This window comes from Achroia grisella, unplaced genomic scaffold (assembly GCF_030625045.1).
Source record: "Achroia grisella isolate CSIRO2021 unplaced genomic scaffold, CSIRO_AGI_Agris_v1 utg146, whole genome shotgun sequence".
In the NCBI taxonomy this organism is placed as follows: domain Eukaryota; kingdom Metazoa; phylum Arthropoda; class Insecta; order Lepidoptera; family Pyralidae; genus Achroia; species Achroia grisella.
The window spans coordinates 1695185-1721062 of record NW_026712636.1 but is presented as its reverse complement, the minus strand read 5'-3'; the positions used below and the strand labels follow the sequence as shown (position 1 = coordinate 1721062).

Here is a 25878-nt window from a genome sequence, read left to right as displayed (position 1 = left end):
GCATGCTTAATAATAAAGTGTAATAACTCTTAAATTAATTTTTAAGAAATATAACACTATATTTAAGTTATTAAAATCTAGTTTTTAAAATATGTAACATTTGTTTTAAGTTTATTATCCAGTGTTGCATATCATATGCTTACGTATAAAATGTAATTTTTAGCAAAATAATTATTAATATTTAGTAGCTATAAATATATATTTTTAATAGGTATAGAATTTGTCGTCCCGTCAGATGGTAAGTGGTAACCAACGTCTGTAATATTTTTTGTTATTATTTTATATATTTATTGATCTGTAAGGGATATATTAGATAGGTTATAAAGTTGCTCGAAATAAATATATAGATAAAACAAAAATAAACACCACAAATACCACATTCTTATTTAATATACCACATATAAATATTCCAGAGGACTAAGATGTACTTCACTGCCTAATCTCAGCTTTTAACCGAAACATAGCTTACAAGGCAGCTTAGCGATGCTTAGCGACTGATATAGGTGAATCTGAAGTACCTATTACCTTTTACGAATCATTCTCTGGTAATAAACATCTATTCCCATGGTAAGCAGAGCTTGTGTTATTGGTACTAGACAACTGATATAAATACATAGTTATTTTTTTTATAAATCCTTAGTAATTCTATATTTAGTTTAAAAGCAAGGTTTTTTTAATTAACAGTTCACAATTATAGAATATATAATAGTATGTAATATTATGTTACCTGTGCTAATAGTTAGAAAACTGTTACTCGTAAACAGGGGAATTGAAGAATAAATAGATGTGTTCCTAACAGTACGTAACTGTTATATTACCTGTGACAATAATAGGTACTTATGTGAAAGTACGCCACGCAAAGAACATGTATAGATAAATATATAGATAGATATGTCTGTCACAAGTAGGGGAAGTCAACCAACTGGCGGGCAGGTAAGGCTTCGATTTGCAAACCTAGATACAGATAGATATGGCTAACGATGTAAGTACCTCCATTTATATGAAAACTATGTCAGTATTGTAGTACTTGGCTGGATGTTATAGAAACTATTATTTTAACCTCGATGGTATCGAGTTACTCGGCTTCATTTTGTGATGGTCAAATAGTGTTAAGACTTCCTTCCAAAATCATCATCATCAAAAAAATCAATAATATTTTAAAGTTTTCGTGTAAATTTTATTTTTAACATTTTTAGTAAATACAGGTGCGAAGCCGGGGCATTTAAAATAAAATAACATAAATATTTATTTAAAGTTATAAAGTAACTGTAAACTTATATATACTAATATTATGAGAAATAATTAAATTATCATCATATAAAAGTTAAACCACTACTGATTTTAAAATTAATAACTAATAACACGCTTGAAAATTTAACTTTTTATATCCAAAAAAGGAGATAAAGTTGTGAGTAATAGCAAGCAGGCCATATTCCAGGTAATGCCGTGGTATACAACTAGTTTGGGTAATAAAATGTAGAACAAAAGGCAGAGTAACGTTGTGGGCATTCTCTGCAAGACAACCTTGGTCAGTGCACAGATACTCGCCGTTATATAATCTACATTGTAAATGTAGCGATAGAATAAAAAATACGACCAATCAAAAGTGCTTAAATTTGAATTTATTGGAGTAAACATTTTTATTGCTCTTAAAAATATCGAAATACTTTTTAAGCCTATTACTCTGTGATCGATTATATGAGAGACGACCTTGTATAGCGTTAGCTGTTCAGACGAGATATTCTATATTTTAAATAGATATGTTACACAATTATACACTACTTAAATACTATCTTGACGACCTCGGCGGTCTAGCGGTCTAGTACACCGCTTTACGACCGATGGTCGCGGGTTCGATTCCTCGCACGGCACAAACTATTGTATTCATGAGTATGATTGTTTGTATCAGTCTGGGTGTTTTCTATGTATAATATGTATGTATTTATAAAAAAAAATATCTATGTATATATGTATCAGTTGTCTAGTACCCATAACACAAGCTTTAGCTAGCTTAACTTGGGTCTAGATGGCGCTGTGTGAATTGTCCTGAGATTATTATTATTATTATTATCTAATATTTAAATTAATTTTAAGAATATCATTTTCTTTTAATCAGTTTCAGTCAAGATGGGCTGGGCCATTGGGGTTCCTTAAAGTAAGGTCGAGAGCAATGATGGCTGGCTCAACCATCATACTCTTGAACAAGTGCTGCTTGTAGGGACTGGTCTGCTCTAATCACTATGGCTGATTTGGTTCTAATAAATTTCTGCAAGATGGTAGTTTGTGTTCACACATTACAAAATGTATATGACTGTTCAAAATCGAATAAAGTATTAATTATCTATGCCAGTGGAGTGTCTTGCCAGTTCTTCTCTGAAATAGCTAGTTGAACTGGGCGATAGGATGGTGATTAATAGTAAGGCACATACAAGAGGCCGTATGATCCTATGTGAATAAGTGATTTTGAGTTTAAATTAATTAGAGATAATGTAAACTTGTCCTATGTCTATGTCCAGCAGTGGACGTCTTCCGGGCTGCGATGATGATGATGAATGTAAACTTGTTATATTTGTATTTGAATCATATGTGTTTATGATGTTAATGACGCATTTTGTTTAGAAAATGTATGTATACAGACAGACAAACAGAGACATTGGCTTGTACTATTTACAGATCGCTTGATAGTATATTAATTACTATAAATGTTACCAAGAGCAAAGTTTTTTATATATTTGTTATGAATAAACTCAAAACTACTATTAAAAGCTACCTACATAATCAGCGAGTAACAGGCTGGATATGGAAAAAATAATTTACTAAAATTGTCTGTCTGTTTGTTCTTGCTAATCTCTGAAACGGCTGAACCGATGTTGACGGGACTTTCACTAGCAGATAGCTAATGTTATGAGGAGTAATTTAGGTTACACTTCATTTTAAAATTGTATTAATTTTAATAAAAAAGTAAAATACCACGTGGACCAAGTCACGTGTAATAGGTACACCTATTATACAAAAAGTGTTTTATATCCACTTAGCCCTACCAAAAACCTACTAGTTATTCTGACAAAAAACAAGGTTAAATTCCAATCGGACCAAGTAACTAGTATTATATACTACTAGTTGTGCCCGCGGTTTCATCCTCTTGCAATTTTTAGCCTATATGTTAAACTGATGTATAAGCTATATTACTGTAAAATTTTCTGCGTGAAAGAGTAACAAACACCCATCCATACTTACAAACTTTCGCGTTTATAATATTTATAAGATGTTAAAAGTGTTTTATATCCATTTGACGTTTCCTACAGTTAGTCAGTCTGTCAGGTTGTCACAACTAAAATCCTAGGCACATTTGGTTCAATAGAGTGAGATAGGTTGTGGGCGTACTGATTTTAACTAATATTACAAGCGAATGACAAATAGTTGTGGTTACACTATAAATAACTCTACGAATGCTCTGATATTGACAGTAACGACTGTTAACTAGTACAGAAATATGGCAGAAACATTATGAAGCCATGCAATTATAGATTACAAAATATAAATTTATACTATCGACATTAAACATCGACATTTATATAATATTGTAATCTAACTGTTATACAAATACACCTAGTATTCGTTACACCTATTACGATATTTTTAATACAAATAAAAAATAACAAGTACGTATTTATTTTAATTAGTTCTTATACTAACTGCTTCCTGTAATTAGTTTTAAGCGAAATAATAGGTATGTATTTATTTCTTTTATGATAGTATCGTCTAACTGTTTTCGGCAAACAAAATTAATTTATTTTTAATTAGTTCCACCTATGTGAAGCTAGCGATATCCCAGTTGTAGGTATATAACGAAACAAAGAATCCGACTTGTTTAAACAACATCGAAATATCCACTATTTACAAAAAATAACATGTATTATATTACTATATATACTATTTCAGTAGAATTTAAAAAAAGCACTGAAATTTGACTAAGCCGATACACTCTAACAGCTGTTTGGTTTGTTCACTTCAAAACTAGAGTTTTCAATAACGTAATTGGTTTCAAATAAATAAAAAAACATATTCAAAATAGGAACACAATATTTTGTACCATGTGGATATTTCAATTAAAATTTAGCATCGAATGTAGTCAACTGTAATATCCGATTCATGATATCTCACAAGTAAATCGAGCATTCTATTTGTTTGAACTCGAGTTTCAACGCTGGAGAACATATCATACGAAATTCCATTCAGCCGAGTTGTGTTCATGCGATATTAAACTGTTTATCTTCGTTAATAGGATGGTTTGTGGAATGCGCGGGATAGTTATGAGGAACATGTTTATCGCGTCGTAGGTACATCTAAAACGCACCAAGCTACTATTTTTAAAATCGATGCGGTGACCGAGTGGGGCGTGTATAACTTCAATTAGGGAACAGTTACTGGCTCTGTGACAGGGTGACATATTGGACTCATTTAGAGAGAGTTCGATTAAGACGCCGCTTACATAGAATATTAATTATTTGGTTTTAGTAGCCTCATTTTTATCATGCCCTGGTATTATTTATCTTCATGATATCTTATGAAGTAGATAGAATGATATTTGTTTGCATCTTTGCACTCTCACATTATAATAATAATAATCCACCCATATCGCGTCGTCCATTACCTTCTGTGTTTTCTCCTCTACCCAAAGGTTGTCTGGAGGAGATCACTTAAGTGATAAGACCCCCTTTTGTACATAAGCTATTTATTTATTTATTATTCTGCACACAAAAATATATACAAGGCGGACTTAATGCCTGATGGCATTCTCTACCAGTCAACCGACGCGTTGATCAGAGATAATAATAAGGCGGTGCAATTTAACAATTAATATATAAAGAAAAACAAGTATGGATAAATACGGAAAAATAATATTATATATATTATTATAGCTATGTATCCTGTTTTTGGTAATTTTTAAGGGTTTACATACTATATATAAAATAAATAAATATTATCTCAGATTAACTCACACAGCGTCATCTAGTCCCAGCTAAGCCAAGCAGTAACTGGTGTTATGGGTACTAGACTACTGATATAAATACATAAATGCTTTTTTTTCTAAATATATATATATATATATATATATACATACATGGAACACGTCCAGACCGATAAAAATAATCATATTCATGAATACAAATGTTTGTAACGCAAATATATAATGCTGTTTAAAAAATTCAAAGTAAATTGTATTTAAAAGGATGTAGAAAATTAATTTTAAAGTTTGCCCACCAAACAAATATTAGTGATGTTATTGAATGAACGATAATAGGGCACCGAACCACCGGCATCCTAGGGGTGACACATGCGGACATTCACCCAGTAACCACGCTCCCCTACAGTTAAAAGCCGTCAAGTGCGAAACGGCTCAGATGCATACAATACGAAAGTTTCGTTTTTCTTATTTTAATTCATAAATAAACGATGTTGTAAATTCATAAATACATATATATTGTATAACTTTGATACTTTTACATTTAAAAATTATATATGCATTAAACTTTACTTTACTTAAACTTTCATACAATTATAATCATACAATTTTTGTGTATGTCCTGTCCTGACTTTTGCATTATCGTTAGCTATATGACGAAGCCAGTTCCTTCCCAATAGATATTATTTTTATTATAAGTAACATTAACTGAACAAGCAACATTGTGATATTTTATAGAAAGATATTATAAGATTAAAGTTTTAAAGGTAAGTTTATGTTTTTACGATGTTTATTTATTTTTATCAACTAATAAGAATGAAATTGCTCTGGTCCCTATAATATACTACGATAATATGGACTTTTGTGCAGGAAATAGCAAAATGATCAGCATATTATATGCATTGTTACTGTTTTCTAAATATAACTGGATTTGGTATATTTGCTTTTTTGCAATCCAATTAAATTGGGATGGCGGTAAAAACTTTGACATTCATAAGAAAAGTTGCAAATAATGTATAGTATGAATAAATGATTTTGTCTTCGACTATACTTGGAACATGTACTATATGTTTCAAGTATACTCGAAGAAGATTTTGAATAATATATAGTTGAATAGTTATAAATAACTACGAAATTGGACATCGAAATACAGAACGTTGTTTGTAACGAAATAACCGAAGGCTTAGTACATAATGAACGAAGCTATCGATTTATCTGTAGGTAACGAAGACGTCTGAAATTCCAGTGAAACCAACGCAAACCACTGAAGCGTTACGCTCACGCGAAAACGGGTACCGTGACGCGGGTTGCTTGTTCAAAAGTCGAAATTTGTTTAGGGGTTTGTTGAAAAATAGATGAATGAATATCTCTAGCAAGCGTGAGGTCAAACAATTTTCAATAGGAATTTAATATTTTTAGTGGAAGTTAACATTTTTATTGTTATGCTGTCACTCCAAACGGACTTTGTATTATGAAAAAATCTAATTTCCAGTACTGAAAATATGTAAAGTAAAAATATATGCTCTAACGAATAGGTATGTCACATAATATACTCAAAATCAGACAAATTAAAAGTCTTTAAAACTGTATATTCCCTGGAAACAAAACAGGGTTAAAAGTAAATGCAAAATTAGGTAATTTTACAATTTTAATTATAATTTCTATTCTCTCACATACTATTTATATATACACATAGTAGTATATCTACAATAAAACATTTTTGTTGTGGGATGATAAAGGTAATTAAAACACCAAATAACTAAATTATAAGATAATTAAATAAGAAATACACAATTATAGAATTAATAAAATCACATGATTAATTAAATTGCAAAATTAATTAAATAAGTTACTTAAATTGCAAAATTAATTAAATAAGTTACTTAAATTGCAAAATTAATTATTCGACCAGAGCACTGGATATTTTATCGACTCGGCGATGTATCTTACTTAATTGGATACCTAGGCCATACATTTCACGGGTGAGTCGGCACTGAGATTAATACTGGTGTGGTGCGCAGGCGCAGGCGACCACGAGTGCGCCGGGACCGTTACGCGACCATATCTACCAAGTTTAATGACTTTCTGTGCTGGTGTGTCCGTGTGTACAATGCGAGCGGGAATTTCGCTCCTCTGTACTGGAGGAATGTAAATGTATTAACTTGTTACACTTACTATTATAACGGACAGTATTCTAAGATTCGTAAATAATAAAAAAAACTTTTTTTAATTGTTTGTGATCAGTTTATTTAACAGTATTCCATGACTTTGATTCTTCTTTATTATTAATAGAGTGGTTGTGGTTTTCATGATGGTATCAATAGATTCTCTTCATTGTAGATAATTTATATAGATGAATCGTTTATTTATCAATTATTTTAATACAAAGCGTCCTATGTGTTAGGATAGAATCTAAATATATCATGCAAATCTCAGTTGAATAATATTTGAGAAAGCTAATAATAGGTTTTTCCCCTGCCTATTTATTCTCTTTTCTAAGGAATGGTTTAGGGTCAAAGAAATATAAATACATAAATAAAGTTAATTCATTAATTGACCTAATTATAATATAAGTCGATAATTTAGTAAATTTATATAACAGCCTAAAATTCTTTAGTAAGTAACAAACATTTCTTAGTATAGTATATGCTAGTACCTAGTTCTAGGATCGTCTAGAACGCTCGGAGTACAGTTTCTCATGTTTACTTTTAGTTTGTTATAAATATTGAATTCATATACAAATAAATGGGTTTAAATTATTTCTATTGTATATAGTAAAATTATGATATATTATTGCGTATTTGATAAAACATGTGATAAATACTATCTCCAAATTATTTAAGCAGGTATCTAGGCAGGAAATAATGTGTATCTGCGGAATAAATCCAAGGTCTTCGTGACTTTTAAATTGCAAATTATGTAAGTCTGCTTCACTGAGTTACATAATTGACAATTTAAAAGTCAGTTGAAGTGGAGATAACAACTGATAATGTAATATATGACCCTATATTACACCTTAGATAACGTAATGAAACGCCAATACGCATAAATATTAAAATTATTTATTTATTCATTGATATCCAAACTGAGCGAGATATACAGTTTCCCAAAAAAATGCAGGTCGCATCGACTTCTCATAAGTGTAATTATTGTAGGAATCTCATTATTGTATCAGAAAATTAGATTCCTACAATTACAAAATATAAAAAAATAGACAACCCCGTATAAAATAACAAATGCTATATAAATTGTGGCTAAGATACATCTCGATCATGATAGCTTTGAAAGAAAAAAAAACATGAAATCTAACCATTACCTAAGGAGTTACAATGCCACAGACAAACACACATGAACGTGAAACTTGTAACACCCCTCTTTTAGCATAAGGGGTTAAATATATAGCATAGGTCACTCACTAATAATGTTGCTATAGATGAATATATTTTTAATATCGCTTAAGTATTTTTTACCCCTATCAATTAGAAGGACAATGCAAACATTTCCTCTTTCTTATATTACTTTGGAACTCAAAAGGTACATAATTACGACGACATAATAAATTGTCTTTGTGGTCTGTAATCTCGGTACTCTATAATTATTTAAACATGGAATAGCAACGTATATTGTCTATTGTGTCCACAGCTCCCATGACCGGCTCGATATGGTAGAATTGGTAGAATTTCATAGCAGAATTCCAACAATAGATGTCACACGATTAAGCAGACAACTTACTACAATCGTATCTATTATTTCGAAACCGTATAGCTTGCCTACTCTATCGATGTACAGTTAAATTCAAAGACTTGTAACACTTTTCAATTGCAACGGTAACAAATTGAAAGAATCGAGTTGACGAACTTCTTCTCATAAGGAAATGTCAAGTGTTTATTGAAACATTGACTGATTGACTCACTTGTTGATTGATCCTCATTTATTACCTATTAAGGTAGACTTTATAAAAAGCCATCTGAGATAACCTCAGATTCACCAATTTCAGTCGCTTACTTTCTAAGCTGTGTTTTGGTTGAAGAATAAAATTACAAGAGGCACAACATCATTTGGTATCTAACAAGGTATACTTTGTAAAAAGTCACCTGACTTAACCTCGGATTCACCAATTTCAGCCGTCAAGTAGCCTTCTTTCTAAGTTGTGTTTTAGTTGAAGGATGAAATTAGAGAAGGCACAACATATAGTCCTTTGGAATGGCAAAGGCGCATAGAGCGGAAACTATTGGAGCAGCTACCCAAGCTCTTCAAGATGTTAAGGTCATGACATCTTAGTCTGTGGTATACAAAGTAAGACTGTCATGTGATGATTCGCACCAACAAGCTTCATGCTTCATTTATAATTTAAAACCCGCGCTCTTGGTGGAGCTCTTGCTATATCACAGGATTTTCCATCAATATCTTCAACTGCTAACACAACACCAACTTTTTTTTTAATCTGCTTGATATAGCTCTTAGTGTGTTGGTCTTCTCCTTTTCCTCTTTCCATCCTTCCTTCTAAATAGAGGGAAGGATGGAAAGAGGAACTTATTCATACTATTATCAAAGGCAAATGCCTTTGATAATAGTATGAATAAGTTTCTCATGTCGTATCAAGTGCCATAATATTATTTAACACCTATTTTCAATAACATTTGTGATCTATGTCTTTGTTGGATCTCTAACATTTTGTAGTACTTCTACGTTTCTTATTTTATCTTCAATCTTAAACTATAATTATTTTTCATATCAGAGAATCAATTAAACTGTAACGTATGAGTAAATTATACTAAATATATATGTTCTAGTCCTATTAATAGATCTTTAGTAGATAGGTATGTAAATAGATGGCAGCCGTCCGACTCCCAACTGGTGAAGTTTAATTAGCGAACATTTTAACGCAACGGATATTTGGAGTAGTCACAGCAAAATATGTTTATAAACCTCGATAAGAGAATTTTAGGTAAATAACTGTCACAGACCACGGTGGTCTAGCAGTTTAACACGCCACTTTACTTCCAATAATAGCGGGTTCGATTCCTCGAACGGTACAAACATTTGTATTCATGAATATGTACATATTATAGTGTTATTATTGTATTATTTTTTTATATGAATACATAGATACATTTATTTGTAAATATATATAAAATATAGAAAACACCCAGCCCGATGAAAATAGTCATACTCATTAATACAAATATATGCACCGTGCGAGGAATCGAACCTGCGACCATCGGAATTAAAACTACAGACAAACGACCAATTACTTTTTATTAAATATGTATAAGTTCTACAAATGTTATATGTTGATATCCATACTAACATTACAAAAGCGAAAGTATATCTGTCTGTAATCTTTTCATAACCAAACTGCAAACTAATATAATTAAACCGAAACCATACTTCGTCAATTCTATAGAAACAATACACAGCGAATACAAAATACGAGTAGAAATGTGAAAGATGATCTTAATTCGATGGTAACAAAGTTTGTAATCAAATAAGTGGAAAGAGCTGTAGGAATAATAGATAGCTATAAGCGCGGGGTGTTATTGTAGAACAGTGGTTCCCAATCTACTTTTAATCTGAAACCTAATAGAAAATATGCGAACTTTTAAATGAACTATCTAAATAAAATTCTTACTCGGGTAAAAAGGATTTCTTTAGTCAAGTCTGAGTTGCTTGGTATTCCAAAGAAATCTTTATTAGCTCATCTGAAGTATACTTGTCTTACATCAAAGGTAATATGAATATTTTATTAAAGTAAAAGATATATATTTTACTACAATTTCTAAAACTAATATCTACATTGGAATCAAGTTTTGATTTTTTTAATATAAGCGACTCGCTCTGTTATAGGTTCAACATTATATTATGCACGGTTTTTCTTATATTTTGACGGGTTCTCGATCCTAATTCCTTTTTGTAGATTAGTTGTTCTACAATACTTTTAAAAAAAGAAATAGATTCTCCGTTAGATTGCATCTTTTTCAATTTCAATGTGTTTAGAATAAAAAGGAAGAGAAAAATAGAAATATTTTTTATTAAAATAAACCTAATAACATTTTTGAATAATTCGAAACGTATTTCAATTACAATATATGTATTTAGAATAAAATAAAACAAAAATAATCCTTATTGAATTAACTTAATATAAGCAGCGTTGAATAATTTGAAACGCTGACTCATTACAAGAGGAATGAGCAAGAAATTTGTGTATTTACTGCACAAATATAGGTACTTATATTAGATGGAAATTTTTAATACATATGTCTTCTCTTTATATTTTCAGAGGTCTCTGACACTTATGACCTTTTTTAGCCCAAATCTGTTTAGATATGTCCCGCTTTCAATAAAATAATATCGCAATTTTTACTTAACATATTTGAAATCTCCATAGTAAAAGTCTAGCTTTGTTTAACAAGATTAGCAGAAAAGTTTGGGAATCACTGTGTAGATAGATGGATGGCGCAAATCACGTTGTTTGAATGAAGCGGAATTGAACATTGGACTGTGCGAAATGCAATGTCGAACGAGGAAAATAAAGTTGGATCTCGTACATACCACAATGGAATCCGAATGTAGCTTCAGTTAATATAGAAAGTTATATTATAGTTAATATTATTAATTTCAATTTGGATAAAAAAATTTAGACCTCATAATAACACAGAAGCGTTGGGGGAAGAGAATTGTTAGTAATATGGACTGATAACCTAATTCCTAGTAAAGTGCCATGTCAAATAGTCACAATGTTCCGCCTAGAAACAATCGTGATGAATTATACTACCTGGTGAATTTGCCACGATGGGCAAACTGACCTGACTTGATGTGCATCTTATCATCCTCCACAGGTGTCCCGTCAGTGTAAACCGTTAGCATACCATTCATTAAAAAAAATACAGGAGCGTTTATTTTTCATCTCGGTCGATGACGTTGAACGTTTTGAGCAACTTAAGTAAAAGTTAAACTTCACACGGACGAAGTTGCTAGTATTTGACACGTTGAAGAACTTATTGAAAAATCTTATTTCTCACATAGGGACCGGCTTTTTTTTATTTTTAATTACGTATATTATTTTTTAATATAATAATTTGAAGTAGACATTATTTAGTCCCTAGATTTATTTCAATTAAAGTATCCACGGATGATCACCCGGTCCAAACGTGTAAATTTACTTTCGTTGCGGAGTGCCCCACCGCACCGGTGGGCATGCGGTCCTTAACGTGTTATATATGCTGCCTTGTTTCAGGGACTATATAATCTATGATATGAGTTGGTGTACGGTTGCAATTACCTCATATTAAATATACCAATCTCAGTATGTTACTAGCTAGATTAGATAGTGGATTTCGAGGTATGCGATAGCGCTATGGGATAACGGTTCGATGCATATTATTTTATATGTTTAACTAACAAGATAAACATACTTAGAACCCACCTGCTGGTACATATATATGTATACGCCCCTGATATTAGATCTTCACGGAATCCTGTAATTTTATTGTCAATGCTTTGCTGAAATAGGTGAGACTCTTCTAATTATAAAAATTAGCTAACACCATCATATTGTGATTGCAGCAAAATAAATAAAGAAAAAAAATATTTCTCTCCCTTTGCATGTTTTACATACCCAATTGTAGTATATAAGCATACGGCCCATCTGATTATAAACGGTTACCGTAGCCTATGGACACCTGAAAATCCAGGGTACCTACCCCATATAACGTGCCCCATACTGAAACCTTAATATATCCTTTATAAAAACCTAAGGCTGTACTCTCCAGGCAAAATCTCTGCACTCCATCCCACAATCCTTTATTTATCTATGATTTTCCAGTATCATAAAAAACAAGACTTTAACCATAGAGAAATAAATTGCTTTGAACTACATCCGATATTTCTGTATAGGTATATTAGAATAAGCAACTCAACTCCACCGCAGTCTGCCCACTAGACTTGTATAGAGTTTAGACCAAATACGAACTACACGAACTATGTAGTTTACAAGTTCGTCGCTCCTTAAATCTTTAGTTCGTTCGATAAAATGCAATAAGCCTTATCTGCATTTTACTTTTCTTCTATCGTCGTTCATATTAAAATGCAAAAATTCGTTTTTTAATAAACCACCATATATTTGTAGAAAAAACATAGACGTAGAGGTTATCAAAGTCTTTCTTTGACCCAAGTGGGGAACGTAAGAACTAAAAAAAGTAGTTTGCGATAGTTACGAACTGAACTGAAGAATAAGAATAACTTTGTTTATTGGAAAATTAAACCTAAGGTACAGTTTATCTACAATCTAAGTTTACACAAAGTTATACCTTTATCGAGCAAACCAAAGTAAGTGAAATTAAGATTATATGGTGAATTGCGTTTATATATCAGAGGTAAACTATAAATAGTCGTACGTATAACCACTCATTTCATATGTTAGTTTCACCTATTTCAGCCTCCAAGCTGCTTGACTTTCTCGTCTATTTGGTTGTAGGGTGCAGATTGAACTGAAATGAGTATGCTTCGTTGGGCAGGTGGAGTTACACTTAGGGATAAAGTCCGAAATGAGCATGTAAGGGGCAACTTCAGAGTGATAGCTATTACCGAAAAGAATACCTTAAAGAATGTAGACTTAGGTGGTATGGACACATGCGTAAACCCGAAAATAAACGCGAAAGTTTGTAAGTATGGATGTTTGTTACTCTTTCACGCAAAAACTGCTGAATGGATTTGGATGAAAGTTTACAATAATATAGCTTATGCATCAGAATAATATGTATTATATGGCTATTGAAATTTAACGCGGATAAAAACCGCAGGCACAGCTAGTACCAACATATAAATAAATAGTAATATGTACACGAGTGTTTGTTTGTGTGCGTGAACTCACTGGAATCTGAATCACGAACTACTACGCCCTACTACCACCCACGTTAATTTCCAGCTAGCGATGCTCATGATGCGACCCTTTTCCGGCCGAACGCACTTTTAACCTTTACACTTACCAAGACGCGATAACTTCTTATAATAGATGTTGATAAATGACCTTTATAATATTTATTTGCAGTTTATATGATGCGGTGTGAGCGTGCCTTTAACGTATTTAGACGTTAGGTATCTACATTGGCTCTACATAGGGCGCCATGTAGAAATTACCACCTCCCCTTAACAAGTCACATGTTAAGGGGAGGTGAGATTGTCAAAGTATGACATTAATAATCATAAATACACAACGTCACTGATATTAATCGATAACTGATATTAATACGTAAATATTTTTATTTTAAATACATACATAACATATGTACATAGAAAAATATATATACATATATGTACAAACAATCTTATGAATACAAATATTTGTATCGTGCGATAAATCGAACCTGCAACCATACAAATTAAAGCGGAGCGCTTAACCGCTAGGTCACCAAGGCCGTCAAGACATTGTATATCAAACGATTGGAGGTGACACAGATGAAGATGAGGACTCGACCACTCACGGGAACAGAAATCCGAAGACTTGTCTTAGAAAAATTAATAAAAATTGGTGAGAGGTTTATTTATGACCTAATTGTAAACTTATACCTTATACTCAACAGATCTCTTTTCGAGATAAGTCCTCCTTTGTTAACACTATTCCTAATAAACATAATATTAAAATTAAAAGAGTCATAAAAATTATAATTGAAATTCTTGAAATCCTCATAATTTAACAAAGAATCTGAATAAGGGAACGCGCGAGTCTCAGGTAGTACCTAATAATAACAGCATAAAAGTAATCCAATATTATGAGAGGGGCAACCCTCAATATATTTTTTATCTAAACAGATAAATGATGTTAAATAAATAAGTAGAAATAGATGATCAGCACCATTATTATCACTGGTTTATTTAACGGCGGGGAGCGTTATCTTATCAGTGTAGTGATAACAAGTGAAAAGTGAATAGACACACTCGCTTGACCAAACCAGAATTAGCTATATTTATATCTAAACTTTCAACATTTTTATTATATGGACGTGTACCTTTTTAAAAAGAAGGTTATTATAAATTTAATAAGCGGTTTTGTTATGTAATAACATAATACTAGCGGACCACAGATATCATCATACCTTGGAAGCAGTGCCCTTCTACCGGTTCTAAATGTGTTTCTGTACCATCCAGAAATCTATTGCAATATACACAAAAAAATTATTCAAATCGGTCCAGCTGTTTAGGAGTTTGGTGAAAAAGACACGGACATAATTTGGAACTAGATGGAGTTGTGTGTGTATGATTTACGATTTATATTATTAATAGAATTAAGGTGAACATAAATGAGCATTATCAGTTACAGCATCTTTAAATAAGGATTCCCTAACATTATTTACATTTCTTTCATTCCATTCATGCGGCATCCACCACCTTCTGTCTTACTTCCTCTACCCAAAATTTGTTTTCTGGAATTCCAAGTTTTGATTGTCTGGAAGAGAACGTTTAAGCGATAACAGGCGGTCGCCTGTAGTTCCTTCAAACTCTATCAATTTGGTTGTTGTATTTTTTTAGGTGCAATAATAAACAGCAATAAACAATAAAATATTAGTATTAGTAGTCTCAGTAATAGCAATATAATATGTTGGATCAGCTACCATGGTCTACCATGGTAGCTGATCGCTGGTAAATTCCCCACGATGGGCCAACTGACCCGACTTCATACTCATCCTGTGAACCTTCACTGGTGCCCCGCCAGCGTATACCATTAGTACAGACGTGTGCCCCATTCTATATTCATGAATTAAAAATATGTTTATTATCTGTTTCGTACTTATATGTTATTTTATACTATATTTTATATCTATACCGCATATTATCAATATTTTATCAGTTATGTGTGGTCACCAGTGATATTATAACCTCTCAAACATAATTACGTTAATTATCAACTGTTCAAAACCTGCAATAATTCGTGGCCAAGACACTGCATTACAATCCTTATAATTAGGAGTTAAACGAATTTATCATTACTAGGGTTACATTATATATAAATCTATTTATAACTATATTGAAATAAACTTACATTGGAACACTTTTGAATAGTCATCGCATTTTTTTAATCTACCGCTCTTTCGGAAAGCAGTCTCATCACAAAAAGAACGAGCAAGAAACTTCCATATTAATACCTCATATATAATATCATTTATGAATATCTGATTGACTCTCCGATGATGGAAACACGGATAAAAAAATAATCTGAGTGACAGAGGTAGGTTCACTTCCTAACACTCTGTATTCAATTATAGGAAGATTCTATGCGAAAGTGTTCACCACGGTAAGTAATGTCGATAATTGACAATGCCTCTGATCTGACGAAGGGGGTTCTTAGTGCTATTACTAATTGCTAGCTCTAGAAATCACCGTCGTAAATTCCAGGTGAATTTTCCAAAATGGGTTAACTGACCTCACCTCATGTTCATCCTATCATCCTCCACTGCTGCCCCGCCAGCGTATACCATTAGCGTAGGCGGTTGCATTATACCGTTATCATCCTTAAGAAAATGTCTCTGTTCACCCCAGCTAGCAAAGCCTATTTTTAATTGTAAGAACCTATACTTAATTGTTTTATTTTAAACTAGCTTTGCCCACGGTTTCACCCGCGTGTAATTTATATATATGTTATTCTGATGTATAAGCTATATTGCTGTAAAGTTTTATCAAAATCCGTTCAGTAGTCTTTGCGTGAAAGAGTAACAAACATCCATCCATAATCACGAATTTTCGCGTTTATAATATTAATAAGATAATTAAAAATCTCTATTAAAAAAGTTACATACACAAGTTAAGTCAAGTTAGTGTTTTAGTCTCTGTCTACCTCAATGTGAAACAAGCGTGACGATATGTATGTAGTAATTATTTTAATCTGTAGTCAACTACTTACATATTTAGACAGAACAGCTGAATCTCTTGAACGGCAAATTGCCACCTCGGATGGATATCTGAAAACAAAATAAACGTTGTTAGACCTAATACCAAGATAATATAGAATCCATTATTGATTATCATGATAAGTAATTTATTACCACACGATATCATATGAGTGACGTCTATGGTGTAATCAATTATATGTAGTGCTGGATTATTCGTAGAGGCAAAGGCTGGTTAAGACTTCAGCGCCGGGTAAGGGTCCCTATTTACCATACTAATACCACAGATAATATAATATTACATTACTAATACTATAAATATGAAAGTATATCTATTTATTACCATTTTACGACTAAACGGTTGAACGCATGAGTATCATTGTTTCTATCAGTTTAGTGGTTTTCTATATATATTACCCACCCCGGTTTCGCACTGGTGTATAGTATATTAAGCATATAAACTACCATCTTGAATCACTCTATCTATTAAAAAAAACCGCTTCAAAATGCGGTGCGTAGTTTTAAAGATTTAAGCATACATAGGGACGGACAGACAGTGACAGTGACAGCGACTTTGTTTTATACTATGTAATGATAATGCTGTATGTATTTGTACAGTTGTCTAGTACCCATAGCACAAGCTGCAGATTAGCTTGTTAAAAACCTTATTTCTCTTTAAAATCAATAGTACCACATACTTTCTATTGGCAGTATTACATAATAATAATATCTAGGGACAAGTCATACAACGCCATCTAGTTCTAAACTGAGCAGAGAATACTAGGATGGATACTAGACAACTGACATCAACATATAGATACATTTTTTGTATATACATACATAATGAAACACCCAGACCGTAATGTATAGGTACCGGAATTGTACTTTATTTTCCATATAACTTAAATGTATATATATATATATATAAATGTATATATATATATCTGTCTGTAATCAAATAAATTACTTATTTACTATTCTCGGTCGTCAAGCCGTTTAGCACACCGCTTTACGTCCGGTCGCGGCTTCGATTCCTCGTCTACATATTTTACGCAACTAAGTATTTCTATCAGTTGTCTAGTACCCATAATACAAGCTTTACTTATCGTGTATTATCCAGGGTTATTATTATTATATTTCTTTTCTTTTCTTTTCTTTTATCTGGTTTAAAATAATGCTATATTAAACCACACGGGCCTTAGCCAGGAGTGAGAGAGGTTGGTATGTGAAGATGTTATTATTGAGGAAGTCGGAAATTGTCTAGTAATGTGACTAGTCTCCAGTATTGTGGTTTTTTGTAAGAGAATCATTATTATTATTATTTACTAAGGATAGAAGGGCCCTGACACTAATGTTGCTCCGAGACCTCTACTTGTCTCAGTCCGGGCCTGTATTACTCTAATGTAATGAATCGCCATATTGCCAAGGTTAATATTACCACGATGATGGTACAGAGATGGTAAATATGATATGCTAATAGGCCAATAAGAAGATTGTTGTTAGATTTTGTCATTACTAAAACTCATCAGGCAGTTCAACGTGAGTGTATATTCTAGTCCACTTAAAATAACTGGAGAATTATTAAAATATCAATGATAAAAATTATATCTTAACAACATTTACATAAAAATTGTAATTAAGTAACATTTATCAAAATCCATTAAATTAAGATATTTTTTTAAGATACCGAACAAAAACATATTAAATAACCCAGTAAAAAATAATAATCAAAATCGGTACACATTTTGCCAAAATATGATCTATACCCTAATTATTATGTTCATTAGCTGTTCAGTAGAATGGTTATGTTCTAAAACACTAGTTAGTAAGTAGTTATAAAATACTAATACACTGCCATCCCATGAATTTCCTTCTAAAATATCCGATATTCTGATTAAGGTACCCAGTTCTTATAATATCATGATTTAAGATTCCAATAATAAACCATAAACCACAAATCACTAGGGTAGATTTTGTTATAAGTGTTATACCTCAGTCTCATCTATTTCAGCCGCAAAGCAGCTTTATAAGCTGTGTTTCAATTAAAGGAAAAGGTAGTTGATAAGGAAGTAAAATTAAAAAATAAAAGGCATCATATGTTCGTTCTTTACGAATCACATGGTAACGTGATGTCCATAGTAGTGTTTATTTATATACGGTTACAGCTTACAGCTGGGCTGTCAGTTTGATTGTCATTACGTAAAGTAATTAATATAAATTAATTGAAATTAAACTCCTTCAAGGAAGAAGGGGAATATTTGTTCTCTCGATCGTTAGATTACGTAACCAGTCTACTGACAATTCAGTTTATATTATTTTATGGGCACTTAACTACTGTAGATAAGGAATTGTGAAATTTATACGTCGTACTCGTAAATCTAAATAATAATAACATCACCCATGACTATTCACTGCTATTTAGTCCCAAGCTAAAGAAATGATAGAAATATTCATAAATATGAATATTATTGATAAGTATTCATAAATATGTACATATTATACAGAGAACAGCCAGACCAATACAAACAATAATACTCATTTTACACGGACGAAGTCGCGAGCACAGCTAGTAATAATATACTAATAAGTAATAATAATATATATAAACCGATTGTTATAAGGGGAAAGGGATTGTTAGTAATGTGAATTAATGGCCTCATTACTAGCAATGTACCACATCAAGTTAACCTCCGCGCGGTTACCCCTGGAAACCATCATAAATACCATAAATTCATAGTGAATTTGTCATGATAGGCTAACTGACCTGACTTATTTAATTATCCTCCACTCCTCGTTAGTGCAAGCGAAGACATCATTTCATTATCATCGCTTGAAAAAACAACGATTGTTAAATTCTACAATATTGTACCTACATACAGATTACGTACAGATTGTACAGTCCATAAACAGACAATTTGAAGAAATTTCAGTGTAAACAAATAAAAAAATGATTATGTACCTTCACCAATGAACTTATTAACATTTGAATACTGATAACGGACAAATGTCTTGCTTTTGATAAGATAATTAAAATTCACGTGTATACGATTAGATTCTTGATAATCTGTATTTATATACAATTAATTTTATCTAATATATAAAATTCTCGTGTTACAGTGTTTGTAACAAAACTCCTCCGAAACTCCGCTGTATGTATGTTCAGTAGATACGAGAATAGGACGTAAACAGTTTCTCCCTAAGGGATAAGGGTGATCGATCCCAAATTTTTTTTATTTTATTTTATCGACATAGTTCATTATTTTATTTTTTTTTATTCTTTGGTATATAAAGTACATACGACTTTGAATTTTCACCAGCGATATAAGTACATTTATGTGTCAAAACAACATTTACTGGATTAATTGGTATACGATAAAACATTTTCGCAAATGGACAGACAATCAGACATAATACAATTATATTGTACAATAAACTTTAGATTAGGTACGCCTTTTACGATTTACGAAGTGGAAATGTTAGGAGGTAAATAAGCTATTTTTTACCCCCTAACATTTCCACTTCCAGAACAATTTTTCAAATAAAGGTGGTATATTTCATTCTTTTTATCTCTAACTTAATGTCTTGCAATAAGATATAATATGTATATTCAAATATTTTGTTGTAAAATACCTTTTCAAATAGATAGACAAACAAACACACTTTCTTATTTATATATAAGTGTAAATTATGGAAAGGACATTAATAATTTTATTATTAAAAAAAACATGTTACTAAAATTACTTTTAACCGATAAACCAACCGACTCAACATATAAAATAAGACGATAGTCTAAATTTAATTGAATTTTAAATTAGAGTTATATGATAATAACGACAATACTGTGCATATTTGATTAAAATAATTTAAACGAACTTCAATAAATTAAATACACAAAATAATACCAGGAACCGAATCTGCGGTTTTTACATTGCACTGAATAAAATATTTTTCTTTCTTTCTTTCTTTCTTATGCAATCCTTTCTTATTCACTACACTATAGAGGTTTGTATGACTATGTAATTTTTAGTCAGCATGTAGCCTGTATTAATCTATTTGTAACAAAGTACATATAAAAACACCTCTTAGTCTAGTCGGCGAAGCCTATTTGCTTTTGATTTTGTTATTCATTTGGTGCGCGAGGTGAGGGGGTGTCTCCTCAGAGTAGGGTCACCAAATGTTAAGTATAATATACGTCCTTATAACGCCTACTCATGAAGAAAATGTTATCATGTTCATAAAGCTTTGTGATATAGTTAAATAGGCAACGAGATCAAATAAACATGAATAATATATTCAATGAAATGTCAGTCTAATATGTAGGTGCTTTACAAGAACTTTATATATAATGGAATCTTGTAAAAACATAGACGAATAATTTCGTAATTGGGCATTTTTTAATAAGATTATCATTTTCACAAAAACTACCATAAAATTTGAATTATATATACGCTATCTTTATTACAATTGTAGCTTAAATCAGTATATGAATATTAAAAAGAAGAAAGCAAGGGTGAGGTTATGTCTAAAAGAGTAAACGCAAAAGTTTCAAAAGAATATCAGAACTACCAAAATTATGTATGTATTCTTTATTAAGTTGTTTTAAAATTAGAACTGGAACGTAACCCAACGATTCGGCAATTCAAATTTATATATACTTATAGTTTTTGGTTACGGAATTAAAAAAAAGTAATATTATGACATAGACAATACAATACTAGATTTTATTATCTCAACTAACCAATCTTGAAAACAATATGGCAATAATTATAAGAGATTTTAATATATTAAAAAAAATATGGGTGATAATAGAATGGTGTAACCGTGTATGCTAACGGTAGACGCAAGCATTGAGCCCAGTGGAGAATAATAGGACGTGCATGAAGTCAGGTCATTTAGCACGTCGATGCGAATCAACAATCGCTTGTATTACTTTACATGAAATTATATTACTTATAATGTATGTAAGAGGTATTATTATGACCTGGGTTAGACTCTAGCATGGATATTTAATTTGCTACCAAAATAATATCTATTACACTGGCGATAAACGGACATTTTCGTACGTGCTTGAATATTTAAAAATAGACGCGCGATCACGATGTTGCAATTCATACGTGTGCCGCACTGTTGATATTACATTCTAGTTTGTCAATATACAATCATTACATAGTATAAAATAAAGTCGATGTCGCTGTCTGTCCGTCCCTATGTATGCTTAAATCTTTAAAACTACGCAACGAATTTTGAAGCGGTTTTTAATACATAGAGTGATTCAAGAGGAAGGTTTATATATATAATACATGTACACCCGGGCGAAGCCGGAGCGAGTAGCTAGTACGTATATATACTCACATCAGTGCCGGAGACATTAATATATGAATACGTATAATTGACGAACGACTAGATGGAAAGTAAACTTTTGTATGTAATATGAGTGCTAGAGACTTCAGTGTTATTAGTAAGGACTATGTTGTATATATATTATATATCACCTTCCAATAGAAACAGCTTATAAAGCGAGGTGCTTGACGGCACAATTATAATAAAGGGTAAAAATATTGGATATATAGTAACAAACTATTATTAAATAAAAATAATAAATATCTGTTTTTTTTTAATTATGAACAAAACCACATGTTAAAGATATAACTTGGTCTGAGACTGTAGAGAAGAATTGTTAGCAAGTCCCCATTGCTAACAATCGTTAAATACCTGATTTATTATTAAATAGTTACTCTATCAAATCAAATCAAATCATTTATTCATGTAGGACATTTTAGCCGCTTATGAACGCACCGTTTTTTGTATTACTATTTTTTCCGTAGCGTCCTGGTCAGTATACAGATTCAATTGAGAAGAATTGACAAGAGACTCTACTGAATTTCTTTATCAGGTTCCCTTCGCTTTAAAACGTTCTTGGTTAACACTCCAGAATGGGTTAACCTGATTACATGTGTACAGGTGCCCGGCCAGCGTATAATGCGTTTCTGCCATGTAGAAGAGGAAACGCCACTACATATCCTATGCGGTTGTAGCTCACTCATGCATAAACGAAATATCTGCTTTGGAAAGTATACACTATATCCTGAGAAGAAAAAGCCAGCGCTCCTAAGAATATACTTTACTTGGTGCCTTCTTGGAAAGAACTTTGATAAAAGGGCGAGAACAATAGATCTATGCAGGTCGCAGTGCTACAGATTTTGGCACTTGACAAAACCTTCAATAAAAAGAAATAAAACAAAAACACAAGCAGCATTCCATGCACATCCACTGTACAAACACAAAATCCGCGGCTTTCCGACAGCTTGGTTACCGCGCTTGCCGCAATATTGAGAAGCCGTGTGGGGCGATCGGGTACCGACCCTCTTTTGCCCGCCGCCCCTCCCCCGTCGCTCGCAAATCTCACAGAAACCTTGCCACGTGGTCCGTCGATCTCGCGAGAACGTCGCGCGTATTTGCTCGCAAAAACAGGTAATAGCATTACGTATTTAAGCTTAGCTTTAACCGCAATATGCAATCGATCCGCCCAATTCAAACGGGGATCGAAATTACAACGGCCTGAGCCGAGGTTCGAACCCGTAGTGGTGCCCTTAGACTAAAGTCGTATCGGTCAGGCGGGAGTTGGCCTTCAGCCGTTCCATAAGTTCTTCCGCGGGTTTCGAGTACCATCTGCACTCGCCACCAATCATCCGGTGAAGCTGTAAAGGCCAGCTACGACTGCCAGAGTAGTCCGAAAAAATGAAATATGCATAAGTTGTTATACATTATCAGTTTTAAACAAAGGTAAATAAAATTTTATTTTTGTGTTTTTTTAAATTATATTTATATAACTTAATTATATATGGACATAGATATTATAAAGTTAATTATATCGTACAGTAATAATCTCACAGTTTTTCGCCATGACTGCCCTACGCTATTTCTACCCAAAGGTTAGTTGGTAGAGAATGCCATATGACATTAAGCTCGCAGTTTTTACAATTTTTATTATGATATTCTTTATTGCACCTACATAACAATACATTTTTATTGCGCAGTAAAGAATAAAAAAAAATTGTGTGAGTATTTAATTGTACTCCACAAAAACAATAAATCGATCTAACTGTAATGATCTACCTGATAAAGTGAGATCTATTCAAGAATAAATCCTGTGAACGAATCTTCGTAATACCTACATTCTGTATTGCCGAAGATCATGTAACATACATATGAATATGACATAACTTTTTAAATGTCAATTCATCTACATTTATCAGTTGATTTCATGCGATACACTCGCATGAAACGATCACCATTCGCTTATTAAATATTTATCATTTATAGTGCGTAAAATATGTACAAATATATATAAAAGTAAGTGAAATAATAGTATTAGAAACAACGTGCGTGCTAAAACACCATCTAACTTTCTAGGGGTTCGAACCTCGTCTCAGGCCGTCGTAATTTCGATCTCGGTTTGAATTGGACGGGGGATCTGAGAAGCGCATACCATAATCGTCCATTAAAAAAAAATAGGTAGTAAAATCATAAATGAAACAAGCAAGCAAACAATTATAGAAATCAACATCACTAACAATATCACAAAAACGAGAATATAAAAATTCATTAGCTCCGAACTCCGATTGTCGCCGGAGGTCGACCCACTTTTGAAGTAAGCATTTTGTAGGTCACTTATAGTATTCGTGGTCGCACGCACAATTCTACACCGTCATTCAATGTGCATATTATTCATTGCGCGTTTTAAATTTGTATTTCCTTAAGTTGTTGTAAATTAGGGAGCAATGGATTTGATAAATCTTAAACGGTCGCGCAGAAATACGCCTATGTAAATAGAACGGTCTCAATGAACGTTGGTACTCGGTGGATCGGTGCATGCAAGGCCAATATGAAGAAATAATGTGTCATTAACGCATGCTCTTAATTAATAATTTAATATTATCATCATTGACGGCCTTGGTGGTCTAGCGGTTTTGCACACCGCCTTACTTCCGATGGTCGCGGGTTCGATTTCTCACACGGCACAAATATTTGTATTCATGAGTATGATTGATTGAATATGCCTGGGTAATTTCTATGTATTTACAAAAAAGCATCTATTTATTTATATCAGTTGTCTATCCATAATCTCTGCTTATCTTGGGACGAGGTGGCGCTGTGAGAATTAATCTGAGATATTATTATTATTACTCTAAATAGAATTTAAATTTATTCTAATATAAAAGTAGCCTAGTTACTCGTCATAACATTAGCTATCTGCAAGCAGCCGTTTCAGAGATTAGCAAGAACAAATAGATAGAAAAATTCTAATAATCATTTCTTGATATAAGAACCATATATACTATCAAATTCATTTAGTGAATAGCTGTTAAATTGAAATACAAACAGACATTTCAATCTTTCTATACATAAGCGATGGTTACCACTTACTATCAGGTCGTTACTTTGTTACCATCCAAATTAAATAAAAAAAGACTAAGTAGAAATTCTCCTTATTAATATCCTGTAATTGTTCATAAAACATCCCCTTCAAATCTTTGTCTGCTCAAGTGATTCTTCAAATATCACTTAAGCAGATAAAAATGATTTTCCTTAGCAATTACAGATTGTTTTGTTCAAAAACAACTCCATGTGACTGCAATAAAGATTTGTTCCATTTCTACGAAACACTTCGACAGCACCAAACGACATTATTTGCAAAATAAATAACAGAAGGATCAGAATACAATGGGATCTTTTTGAACATTCGTTTATTGAAGACTCCGGTAACAATATCAGATGACTAATCTAATCCGACATTAAATTAATTCAACAAAAAGAAATCCATATATTAAATATATAAATTCGGAAATCTATCCGTTTTTTACATCATCATCTGGATAAACGGTGGGTCGGTCCTCCAACGTGGGTTTTTCCAGAAACATTTTCACGCACAACAACCACATTGAGAATCACCTTCCAGCAATGGTATTTCCGATCCGATACAATATTGAAACCTACAAGAGTTTATAACTTCTTAAAAGGCTGGCAACA

General features: G+C 32.3%; 1 protein-coding gene across 2 annotated transcripts in view; it reads right to left on the bottom strand.

Moving 5' to 3' along the window:
• Nucleotides 1-25878, bottom strand: part of LOC131855625 (uncharacterized) — an 82430-nt gene that overhangs the window by 36318 nt on the left and 20234 nt on the right. For both annotated transcript variants that reach the window (XM_059206917.1, XM_059206918.1), the window contains exon 2: nucleotides 16863-16920. The gene's annotated coding sequence lies outside the window, so the exon portion shown is untranslated. The remainder of the gene's footprint in view (nucleotides 1-16862; nucleotides 16921-25878) is intronic.